General features: G+C 32.9%; 1 protein-coding gene across 2 annotated transcripts in view; it reads left to right on the top strand.

Annotated features, from left to right (window-relative positions):
• LOC132908972 (cadherin-87A) overlaps positions 1 to 12,736 on the top strand; it is a 582,211-nt gene that overhangs the window by 363,716 nt on the left and 205,759 nt on the right. The window lies entirely within an intron of this gene.

Here is a 12,736-nt window from a genome sequence, read left to right as displayed (position 1 = left end):
TAAATTCTATTTATAGTTTGTGCTAGTATTTCAACTTCAAATTGAAAATTGCTAATTTCCGCGAATTCGTTCATGAATAACCACATTTACGTGGTTCGTTGCACTTTTCATAAAATTTTAGCTAGAATTATGTATTGTAAAATTGAATGCCTGAGTTCAGTGTTAATAAAAAAGCTAATTACGTAATTATAAATTTATTATGTTTAATTTCAATTTCACTAGATAGAATATTATAAATATTTCTGTTTTATTACGTAGTCAGCCGAAATTAAATTAGCTTGTAAAATGTAGGTTGTTACCAACTAGGGACAATGAAGCTGTTACGTGTTATTTCACTAATTAAATTTTCACTAATTAATACATATATAATATGTATACATATGTATATATATAAATGAATTATAATCTGAAATAAATCAGATCAAAATATTCGAAAGAAAGAAAATTTGTTTACTAAGGAAGCTATAATTATCAAAGGGAAGATGCTATAAAATTTGCATTTTGTGTGGCATTACAATTTTAATTTAATTTTTTGAACGAAATAATAATAACGAGTAATAGAATATTGCATTTGTCGAAAGGATTGTTTAAATATTCTATCGTTCTATACTACATTGTTTATTTTGTGCTTTTATTTATTTTATTTTATTTTACATTTACACTTGCTGGCTTTCGTTTATTTTATCTGTGTTTGTATTTCTATTATGCGACCAAAAATACTTTTCAAGCGTTTATTTCACATTTGTAAGGGCGTGATATTGAATTTAGTTAATTTTTATACATTGCACCAACATGTTTCTATGTGAACAATTCAACACACATGAAAGAAACAAATGACGCCTTTGCAAGCAAAATCGATCAATCCCATTTATCAATTTAATTGACAAATTTAAATAAATTTGCCAATTTCAAAAACAAAATTAATTTACTACTACAAGGTTATTTGTCAAAAGCAGATTGCGTAAATAATCGTGGATCTCATAATTAATGTTAAGGAATATTTACAACTGCACAATTTATGAACTTTAATTCACAAATCTGATTTTCTCGAGAAAAATTGTTCGTTATCAAATTCATTCCCATATAAAATTCGTACTCAAAAGTTATCAATTATTCTAATTCGAATTTCTACTAACACAAACATTATCTATCAACGTGGCGAGAATGTACTATTTCCGTAAGATTACTTTGCGAAATTGCATTGTCGTTAGTTCGAAATTCCTCGAGTTTCCTTTGGAGACCTAAGGTAACTATATCTTCTTCTCCGCACATTTCCCACACACACACACACACACACATTTCCGTTTCCTTATCCTTTCTGTCTTTCCATTCCATTCGCCCTATTACGTCCTTCTTTTTCGATTTCTTCAGGCTCTCTCGACATTCACGAAATTTCAATTGCTTCTAAATCAAAGTTCCCTCTTATCAGTACACAGCATAGAAATTGTTCGCGTATAACGTCGACGATATCGCAGTTTTAAAGGAAGATCGAGCTAATTCCGTGGCATCTAACGACGTCGAATCGTCCAGGTAACGCACCAAAGTTTCTTTTATTTATTTATCTTCCTTGTTAGTTACACTTTGCTTTTATTGATATTAGAAACTACATTCGCTGATTGCACGAAAATCGAGATCCAAGTTTTCCAATTATGGAAACGATTCTATTTCTTAAGGCCGAGATCTTTGATGTACCGAACATAGAAAAGGAACATAGAAAAAGGCGAATATTAAAGGCTCGCGACAAGCTGACACCTTCCACTCAAAAATCAGAATGTTTTATTTTTGCTCCGTGATCAATGAAACTTTTATCAACACGTTTCTTACATTTTTCTGATTAAAATGACACCAAGCGCGATATAATTCGCGGCATATTTGTTTACTTGACAAATGATATTTAACACGCTCACGCCGACGCTGCTATTTGTGTTTCTCGCTATGATGCGGCGCTTGTATTCGTGTTTATAATTAATTTATAATATTGAATTGTTATGTTTTTAAATAAATCCTATTTTTTTCAACTAATTATGTTAAATTTCCAGTATTTAAACTTTCAAAGATATGGCAATGTTTTCTAGTTATTAAACGAACTACATTTTTGGTGGTACGCACCGTCTGATGGAACATTCAAGTGTGAGCCACCGGTGGTACACGCCAGCGTGAACGTGTTAAATACATATCGATAAGTAAACATAATTCAAATTATATCGTGTTTGGACTTGTTTTTATCAGAAAAATTTTACAGATACGTCGGTAAAAGTTTAATTTCAAAAATATCGAAGATAAAAAAGTTTCACTTTGGAATTAGTATCTACATATATTGTCTCAGTGGTATCCGACATTGGATCACGTTATACCACTCGATAGCTGCTGGCCATTAAGCTTCGTGGTGCATCAGGGGAATCTTCCTCTCGTAGTGGGGATGACGACTGTGCATTTATACAGAGGATCTTTTTTGTCCAATTATCCATTGTTTCCTGTAATTGTAATGATTATTCAGTCGTTCGTTTACTCACGTTGGAAAACATTCATCCCATTTAGCTCCCCATCGAAGGTATCGAAGGTTTTCAATTAGTTGGTTGTTACGGTGAATGTCCCCTGTCTTTTTCTTCCTTTCAGCCTTTTCGGTTCTGTATTACAGCAGTTTTTGATCGTGCTATTTTTACCGCACAAGTCTATCCTATTTTTCACTCCAGAATCATGTGTCCCATTTTCGAATTAGAAATGACAAACGACTGATGCATGGGCAGAGACGTCATCGGTTACCACACATTAGAGAAGATATGGTGGATGATGATTCGTAATGGTTAACGTGAAATAAAATTTACTCGATGTTACATTGTCCATGTGAAATGATGAAGATTTTGCTAGATTCTATCAAAATTAGAAATGATAAACGACTGATACGTCGGTAGATACGAGATGTCACAAATTATCACGTGTTGCAGAAACAGATGATAAACGATGATTCGCAATGGTTTAGTTGAAATAGATTTTATCGAATACTATTTTGTCCGTGTGAAATGTCCAAGCTTCGCTATACTTCTGCCCACTAGATTCCAGAAAGTTATGCGTTTTGTTAATGACTGAAATTCGTTGCATTGCGCCATAGCCAATCGCATTTGCATTTCTTCTGCTAATATTCCAGCAACGTACAGTAGCGTGGTGTTTATTTCGTGTTGTGTCATCTCATTTTATTTTGTAAGGTTAAATGATGGAAAGATTTGCAGGAAATAATTAGTCAATTCACGAAATCTGATGGGAACGCCGAATGTCGATTATATTGGATTGCGTTGGTTTATTTAACGATAGTTGGTTAACTCATTGCCCAAGGGCCAACGTTGCGTTAACGTGTCATTTCATTCGCAATTTCGGTCAATTTATATTTGAAGAGTGCTTGTAAAAAAACACTGTTAAGTGGCAAAATAGAAAAACTTTGATCTTTATTGGAAAATCTTCTGCATACCACTGAGAATACTACAGTATTTAATTTAAAATACTAATATTAATTTAAAATAATAATAAAATGTAGTATTTAACTTAAATTTTATTTTTTAATAATTTAAGGACAATTTCCCTTTCTAAATAATTATTAACAATGCTAGAAGATGGTATTACAACATTGTCTCTATAGACAAAAATATAAGTATCTATAAACATTAATCAATTGCTTTCGATTATTTAGTATACCATCTATATAAATGAATAGAATATTCAATTCTTCACAAATCAGAGGTGGCATATATAAGCTTTTCTACAAATACACTTTTCTTTTCCATGAATTTGGACTACGTTAATGTATAAGCTTCCTTTTCCTTTTAAAAAGCTTCTTGTCTCTTGTGTTTTACACAAGCACTCTTCATTTATAAAACTCTGCTTTTTGACATTGTAAATTTACTTCTCATCATTAGTCTCACCTGAAGCTTCAGTATACACAATAATATTCTAAATTATTTATTATCTCGTGGGAATATATATGTATGCACGTAATATAGAAGATGTAAGATACTAAAGCACAGAAATTTTTCTTTGTGTCTCTGATTTCTGTAATTATCTTGTGTAGAACACATATTTACTATTCTGATACTTTTTTAGTTCGCTTTGACTCGATTTAATTTGGTTTTATCGATCATAATCTAGAACAACACTTGTTCGATTTTCGTTCGCAAGAAGCTTAGTCGTTTCGTAATTTTATTAATCCTTTTAGATTATTGGTGGAAATAAGACTAACTGAGAAGAGACTAAGTTGGAGAGGAAAGAGCGTGTGTAGATGTTGAAACTTAGTAGAATATTCGGATATGTATCTTGTTGATTACAAGACGAGTTAAGAGTGGATGGAAACGTGGAAAGTGAGTTGTTGAGAAGTTCTTCGCGAAGAAGAACGGTAGAAAAATAAAATACGAGATAGGTGAATGACGTTGAAGTATGTCTGGAATAAAGTTCGAGTTTATGTGTTTATAGAGGATAGTCGACCTCGTTGATCGGCCACGTGTGACCTCTTCAACTTGACTTTGTAATTACTGTCTGTCTAACATATAAGTATTAGAAAAACTGATGTAAGCGAAAAATACTTATGGATTTTTTGAGAAAAGAGATGTCAGAAACTGATGTTCTAAACTAGAATGCTGCCTCAACACTAGAACTACCACACCAGTCAAACTAACTGGTTTTACAATTGTATTTTAAAATTCCTACTTTATGTTATATTATATTTTTAATGACTTTCTCAACGATAAATAAAACAATAATATAATGAATTTTGTTTTGTTTTTTATGTATTCAAACTGAAAATAAGTTTGTATCAAAGTTACTTAAACCAATCGCAGTAAAAATGACTGACATTTGTCAAAGTGTAAAAGGATCCTACGATCTGTTTATCGAACCACAATTAACCAGTTTCCTCGTTTTGTACAACTTCCCACGCGTTTTTTAAATTTTTACTACGTATCATTCGATATGACGATATCAGTTATCAGAAAAATTCCGGATCGATCGCTAGATCGCCAAATGCTGACACTAGAAATACCATACCAGTCAAAACGACTATTTCCACAATTTTATAAATGTGTCGACCTTCGTTTAGGGATGATGGTCCCAGATGGATTAATAATACCAAAAATGTACTACATAACATGTAATTACTTCTGTAAGAAAGTAATAAATCAATACATATAAAATTATTTTGGTTGGTTTTGGTAGAAATAGCTTGGTGTTAACTATCAGTAGTAGTTCTAGTGTTAATGCATTTGTAGTGTATAATGTCCAATATATAATATATAGAATAAAATCATACACTAAATATGAATTAATAGCATTTACAAATAATATATTGATATCGTATTTATGTTTATTGTGTAGTATAGTGTTTTAATATGAATAAATGTCCAATATATAATATATTGTATTATTTTATTCTATATATTATATATTTACATTGCTATTTATTATTATTAATTAATATATTAATATATTAATTATATATATTATTATTTAAATTATTATATTGTATTATTTTATTCTATATATTATATAATAATGTAAATATGAGTATAGTAATATATATAGTATGAGTATAATAATTAATTAATCAACCCTTGGAGAAAAAAATGTACAGAAAATTATACAATTTATACAATTATACAATTCTTTCTGTAAGAAAGTAATAAATCAATGAATATAAAAATATTCTATTGTTACGTATTTTTTAAAGACCAGACATTTTGGCTGGCTTTGGTAGAAATAGCTTCGTATTAACTATTGGTAGTTCTAGTGTTAATAATTGATAATGCTCTGGATTAATGATTATCGATTTGAAAACATTTTACCATATTTCGGTGTATGTTGCAGATAACAATCTTATCTCCCAATTATACATAACGAATTAACGCTTCCAATTTTGAAATACGCATATTCCTTGATACTTTTGCTTTATTATTACCCATACATTATTAATGGAGATTCTCAACTGGGGAATGAGACAATCAATTCGACGTAATGATATTGTTTTTCGTTTTCCATTCTCTGGCAACATTGCCAAATGCGGGCTCATTATCGGCCTAAAGTATCCAATTATTTGTGGAATCGTCGAACCGACGTGTGACCAATGAAAATGTGCTTTTTTTATGCGATTTACGTACTTCATGCTCGTTTCAATTTCCAGCAAATTTACACATTTTACCGAGAGCTATACACTTCAAAGCGATTCTAAACACGCACTGTCACCAGGCGTTTGTTTCCTTTTTAAACTGTACGGTTTTCACGAATAGATCGACCATATTTAACAGAAAGGAGAGCGTGAAAAGTTGATGCATCATTAAATACTATTATTGGTCGGATGAATCGATATTTCCGTTAGCTAATGTCAAACAATTTTCGATGTGTCGCGATAGTGAGAATAATGCTTTCTGTCTCATGCTGTGGCACGCAATTCCGTGTTGCTCAAGTACAAATGGTTTCAATACGTCTCCGCTACATGTATCGAATCACAATTTTTTATGAATAAAAAGTTCCAATTGATCAGTCGTTGGATTTATAAGCAAATTTTCTACGAGATTAGCAGATGTGGCGATAGTGCTTGGAATTAAATTATGCATTTATGCGAAATTTAAAGATGTAAAAATGCATAAAATGTTTAACATATACTTCTTGGTACAATATTTAACATATGAAAGAAATCTGTTTGTTAAGAGAAGCATTCAATAAAATGTTCCTATTTTCTGTAATTAATAAAAGACAATTTCTCTCGCAGATGAAAAATGATTCGATTTCGAAAAGGTTAATGAAACTCTTATTAAGACGATTATAGTATAAAATAGGATTACAGATTTTGGCTGAAAATTGGTCAAAATAGTGTTTCATTATAACTATTATAGTTGAACAAATTATATGACAGATTTTGATTCGTATGATAAATAGATTATAAGATAAATTTTATGTGAAATACATCTAAATTTATAACATGTATTTTATCTACAAAATCGATTAGAAATTGAATAAAAGTATTAAACGTCTAAAAATACTTACGATAATAAGACTAATTAGATTTTAGAAATTAGATTAATTAGATTTTCGTAGATATATCTATCACGGCACGAACATAAACAGAATCGTTAATTGATATTAGTATCGATAGCAGATTATATTACGATACAATAATAATAAATAAATGAAGGACGAATTCAATTACTGGCATTAACCGCAGACTATACTATGTATGTAGTAATAGTTTCCAGCGAAACATTGTATTTTTACCCGATGCACAATTTCTCATCACAGATAATATTAACTATTGTCACGTTATTTCTATACAAAAGCTATGACGTTGCTAACAATACGCGATTCGTTGCTTCATAACATTTCTCCTATAAATAATTTGCCTAATGATTAATTAATGTACAATGCAAAATGCCTCGCTATTATCTGATTGTCTATTGTTAATTCCATATCATCTAGAATATGTAAAATATAAAAGTTGACATTTTATACGTGTCAGACAGCGTTCTATATTTTAAATCTAATTGTTTATGTACTTTTTTCTATTTTACAAAAAGAGAGAAAATTCTGTTCAATACTGTAAGATCGTAACACAGTATGAATTCATTCGACTGTAAATAATTGCTGAATATGATCTGCGATACAAATGATCATATGTTTCATAGGCACTATAGTGATCTGACCCTTGATTCAGTTTATAAACAACTCTATTTAGTATTATGCGTTTTAATTTAAAATTACGCTTTATTTTCCTTCACCGAAAATCTCGTTTCTTTCTTTAAAAATAATTATTATATTTTATAATGTATCCTGGGCGAGAGGCCTAAGAGATATCGGGCAAACTATAAACAAAGTCTCGTCGGTCCTTCAATCGAATAGACACGCGGAAAAGGCCTGCGTCACCCTGGCCACGAGCGGTTGTGACACGTGCGTGGTGGGGCTAAGACAAAAGACAAAGGGATGCTAAGGGATGCTGCGACTGTCTTCTATCACCAAGCGCGGATTATTCCGCAATCGGACGACTGTTTTTGTTTCCTTCACTCGCGGAGAGACGCGATCGCGAGGAAGCACGTCAACGGGAGTCGTAAATTCCCGTTACGATTAGACAATCGAGGCCGCGAAACGATCGATCCCCTATTTCGGTTAGGATAATAGAGGTAGTTAAATTGAATGTGACACTGATATAACAAATTATAAGTTACAGTTTATTCCAACAACTTTGTAACGAATATAGTTACACTGGTGCGTATGTATAAGTTAGGTAGGTGACTGATCTAAAGGTGGAAACCTGGTCAAAGGTGTTGACCGTTCGAAAGATGGAAAATCAGTGCTGTTCGGTGACGATGCTGTGGCGGAGGAAAGCTAAGGATGGGTGTGTCTCGCGCACGGAACCATCGGATTTGTTGATGACAATTTTGGCTAGGAAAGTGAGGGCAATAGACATTGCTTCTGATTGGATAATAGACGGCTGGTAGACTAGCAAGGGTCTTAGCCGCCCTCGAGAGAAAGTCGCTAACGGAAGATACTGAACGTGAGAGAAACCAACTTTCCCGTATCTTCCCGTAGTAGACAATAAACTATTCGGTGAAAGAATATTTGGTCGGTCTGAAGGATCTTAAATAAAAAATGCCTGAGATTTATGGAGGGTACTTGAGACTATTGAGAGTACACGGTAAGGATGTGAAGACATCTAGTTGCCATCCTGCCCGCGACGTGTGGCCCGGTCTTGGCAGAGAGTCCATTTTTATTTCCATTTTAATCCAAATAATTTTTTTTTAAATAAACAATTTTTACTTTCTCCTCTGTTATAAAGAATGTAAGATGCGATGTTTGCGAAGTAACGTTGTCTACTAATCGTTTTGAACAGTACATTTTCGATAAACTCTATGAAGAATTCGGATGTCATTCACTGCACTTACGACTGATTGCGCGCGGTGATAGGCACCAGTCCTCTTAATTAGAGCTATGATGCAAATGGATTAACAGAGACTACTAGTTGAGAAGTCAGAGAGTGCGAATTACGTTGTCGAGAGTGTTGCCAGTGTCACGTAAAATCACAAGTCACAACTCAGATTATAATAAAAAACAAGAAAGTTGAGGCGAAACACAACTATTAACTTTCCTTTTTATTGCACTTTATTATGCACTTAATAATCACAACTGAGTATACACTGAATTGGCACGTATAAATTAAACTTTATATAAATTAAATAGGCAACTGATCTAAGGGTAGAAACACGGTAAAAAGATATTGACTGTTCGAAAGTTGGAAAATCAGTAAAATTTAGTGACGATGTTATGGCGGAGAAAAGCTAGTGATGGGTGGGTCTAAGGACACGAAAAGAGCTGATTTGTTAAGGACAAGTTTTCATTAGGAGAGTGAGGGAAATAGACTTTGCTGTCAATTGGCTGATTTTCTAGGTTGGTAGGTGAGGAAGGGTGCTAACCGACCTTGAGAGCAGGTTGCTAACGGAAGATACCGAACGTGAGAAAACCAACTTTCCCGTATCTTTCCGTAGTAGGCAAAAATATAAAGAACGCTTGAAATAAAAGATGCTTGTTTTTGGTCTGAAGGATCTTAACTATGAAAACGCCAAGATTTATGGTCCTTAAAAATATTGAGGGTACACGGCAAGGATGTGTAGACATTTGACTGTCATCTTCCCTCGGCGTGCGGCCTGGTCTCTGATGTGTTTGACGTTGCACAGCGTTGTCAAGAGAGTATGATCCGCCTGAGAGAGAGCGTTGGAACCACGGTGACGAGAGTTGCAAATTAACTATTTAGTTGTGTTAATTATTGTTACGCCCCGAGGCTGACTATAGGCCGTGTTCCTAACCGTCTCCCTTGGTACTACGGTGTCGCAGACAGACCGTCTTACATGACCGGCGAGATATACACAATGTAGCAAGCGTATTGTTGTCGTCATGCAGCGAGTTCTGAAAAACATCGATTCGCCTTCGGTCCGTTATTTTACCTAGACAAAAAAGGTGGCATACGTGATCATAGGCGCGACGGTTGCGAGACCCGAGCGTGGTGAAGGTCCTCTCCAAGAGAAGACAAAGGAAGAAATCGAAGGGCAATCAGTATCATACGAGGACTCAAATCGAATGCATCTAGAGGTTCAGAGAAATAAAATCAAGGTCGATTGGTCAAACGAACACGTCGAGAAATATAATAAAGTCGAGTCGAATTATAATAATAAACTAGTTGTATCATCGTTGAATCATTTGCAACGTGTTAATTATAATTTTAAATTTTGTTAAAAATAGAAGCTTATATTAACCCTATTAATTCAGCGTTACGATCATTTGAACTACCTCTGTTATCCTAATCGAAACAGAGGAACGACTGGTTTGCGGCATCGACTATCAAAATCGTAGCGAGGATTAACGCCTCTGGCTGACGCGTTTCCTAGCGATCGCGTCTCTCAGCGAACGGTGACAATTATAGTACGTTGTTGTATTTAGTTCACGTTAAACAACCATTGTCTCCTGTTTAATCCATTTTAAATAAACTAATAAATAAAGATTCCATTTTAAATAAAAGAATAAATAAAGATAAATAAATAAATAAAGATAAAGAAAGAAATTTTTAAACTTATTTTTTTTTTTAAATTTGGAATTATGATATATACGAATAAAGTGAACAAAATCAACGAGTTGCCAATAAAATTTGAAAAATATCAAGATACGTGCTCTAAATTGTACAGACATGTTAGCAAAAATTATTGCATAAACGATGATTCTGATGTATTATTTCACTAATGATTCATCACATTGTAATCTGTAACGCTAAATATTACATTTATATGTCAATGTAAACGGATATGTTTTGCTTCGAGCGGTGCTTCACTCGATATCCAAAACAATTACGCTGATTTTAACACAGATTATACAATCGTGCTTTATCACGTGCAATTCGAGTGATTACATTCTGAACGTTGAAAAGTAAGGGTTTTAGATTTTAACGACTTATAATGGTCGCTAGAGAGAAACGCGAAGTACTTAATTAATATATAGAAATAATATATAGAATTTAAAAAGGATCTTTATTTTGTAATAACGATAAATAAATAGAAGATACTAATTCATGAAATAATTTTAATAGAAATTAACAATTCGTGCATGTTATTGTCTTGTGAACTATTTTTCAGATATTTTATCTGTATTTTAATCTGTATTTTTTAAGGAGTTATATTTAGAAGAATTTATAATCGGATTAGACTTCTAAATCTCCATTGTATACTTAGCGTGCACTGTGAGCTGTTAAAGTTTTAGTCTCCTATTTTCTCAACATCCTGCATTGCTCTACAGTAATTTACAACATGAATAATTGCGTTAGCCGTTAAACGCAAACAGCAACGAGGTTCGTCTATTTGTTTGCCATCTTCTAATACGGTCAATTGCACACAAGAGATTTACAGAAGCCGTTCGCTGCATTTAACAAGCCGCAGTATTCTCACTCAGTGAATGGAATAAAAAGACTCATTAATTATCGAATCGGCAGGCAATAAGGCAGTAAGAAGGTTTACGTACATATATCGACCAGGATATAAGCTGAGAAAAAGCGTTCTCAACACGAGATCATTTTCCAGTTAACTGCATGATATATACGAATTACGAAGTGACCTCTCTCATCAAACTACATCGCGTCTCGTAACTACACATTCGTTTTAAAATGTTCAATCTCTGCTATAGGTACGAGGTGTAAAGTAGACCACGATGAAATCTGATTAGAAATATGCAAAATCGAATAAACTTATTCAAAATAAATTAGTAGGCTATCGTTGAAAGTTCGTTTTATATTATTATTCTGAATTGAATTTTCATATAATAAAATAAATATTCCGTTATGCTTTCTTTATTCAGAATATTTCTACCATTAATATCTTTTGTCTGGATAAAATGTTGCCGTTGCGCGTACCTTGTCTCACTATAAGTTCCCAATCATTCAACGTCTGTTTGTCTGTATTAATTACTGTAAATGTGTATGCTATACAATTATTTACATATTATGTATAGCTGAGTGCATTTAACGATATAGATGTTTCTCCTTTTATTTCTACGACGAATCAAGTGCACGAGTACTTGTATCTCTCGCTATAATTTATCCTTTTGCAATCTGAAAAACATTTTTCTCAGTATTGCTTTGGACATGGCATACTTCGTTATATAGGCAGTGCTGAGGATAATTATGGATTCAAACACATTTTCTGTTTTATTTTTTTATTTCCAAGATCTTAGATATTTCCAATATTTCCATTGATCATGTCTGGATATGTTACATGGAGAACCATTGTCTATCATAATCGGAATAGAGGACAAAGGGACAATTTATTTTAACGAGACAAAGCTTCTATTCGTATAGCCGCCACTACAAAAAAGTGCTTTCAAAATTTTACAATAGAATTATTACCATGGCCAGAAAATTCGATAAACATAGAATGAAAACGTAACCAGATCAACGTTGTGTTTATTTTTGTTTTTTCACAGCCAAAGGCACAACTGAACAGTGTTTGTAGAAAACACTGTAATAAATAAGTTTATCAAGAGGAGGCAGTAGTCTTACAAATTCCTAAAAAAGATAAACATACCTCTAGAAAAACCTATGTATGTTATTTTTCAGTTGTAAACAAAACTCAACTCGTTTGGATAGGTGGCATAGGCGAAAGCCAGAAAGTAATTAACTAATGTTTATTGGCAGTTGTATCTTTTTCTATAGAGGCAATGTTGCCACACCACCTTC

This window comes from Bombus pascuorum, chromosome 7, assembly GCF_905332965.1.
Source record: "Bombus pascuorum chromosome 7, iyBomPasc1.1, whole genome shotgun sequence".
In the NCBI taxonomy this organism is placed as follows: Eukaryota; Metazoa; Arthropoda; class Insecta; order Hymenoptera; family Apidae; genus Bombus; species Bombus pascuorum.
The sequence above is the reverse complement of the archived record's forward strand: the minus strand, read 5'-3'. Positions and strand labels throughout refer to the sequence as shown.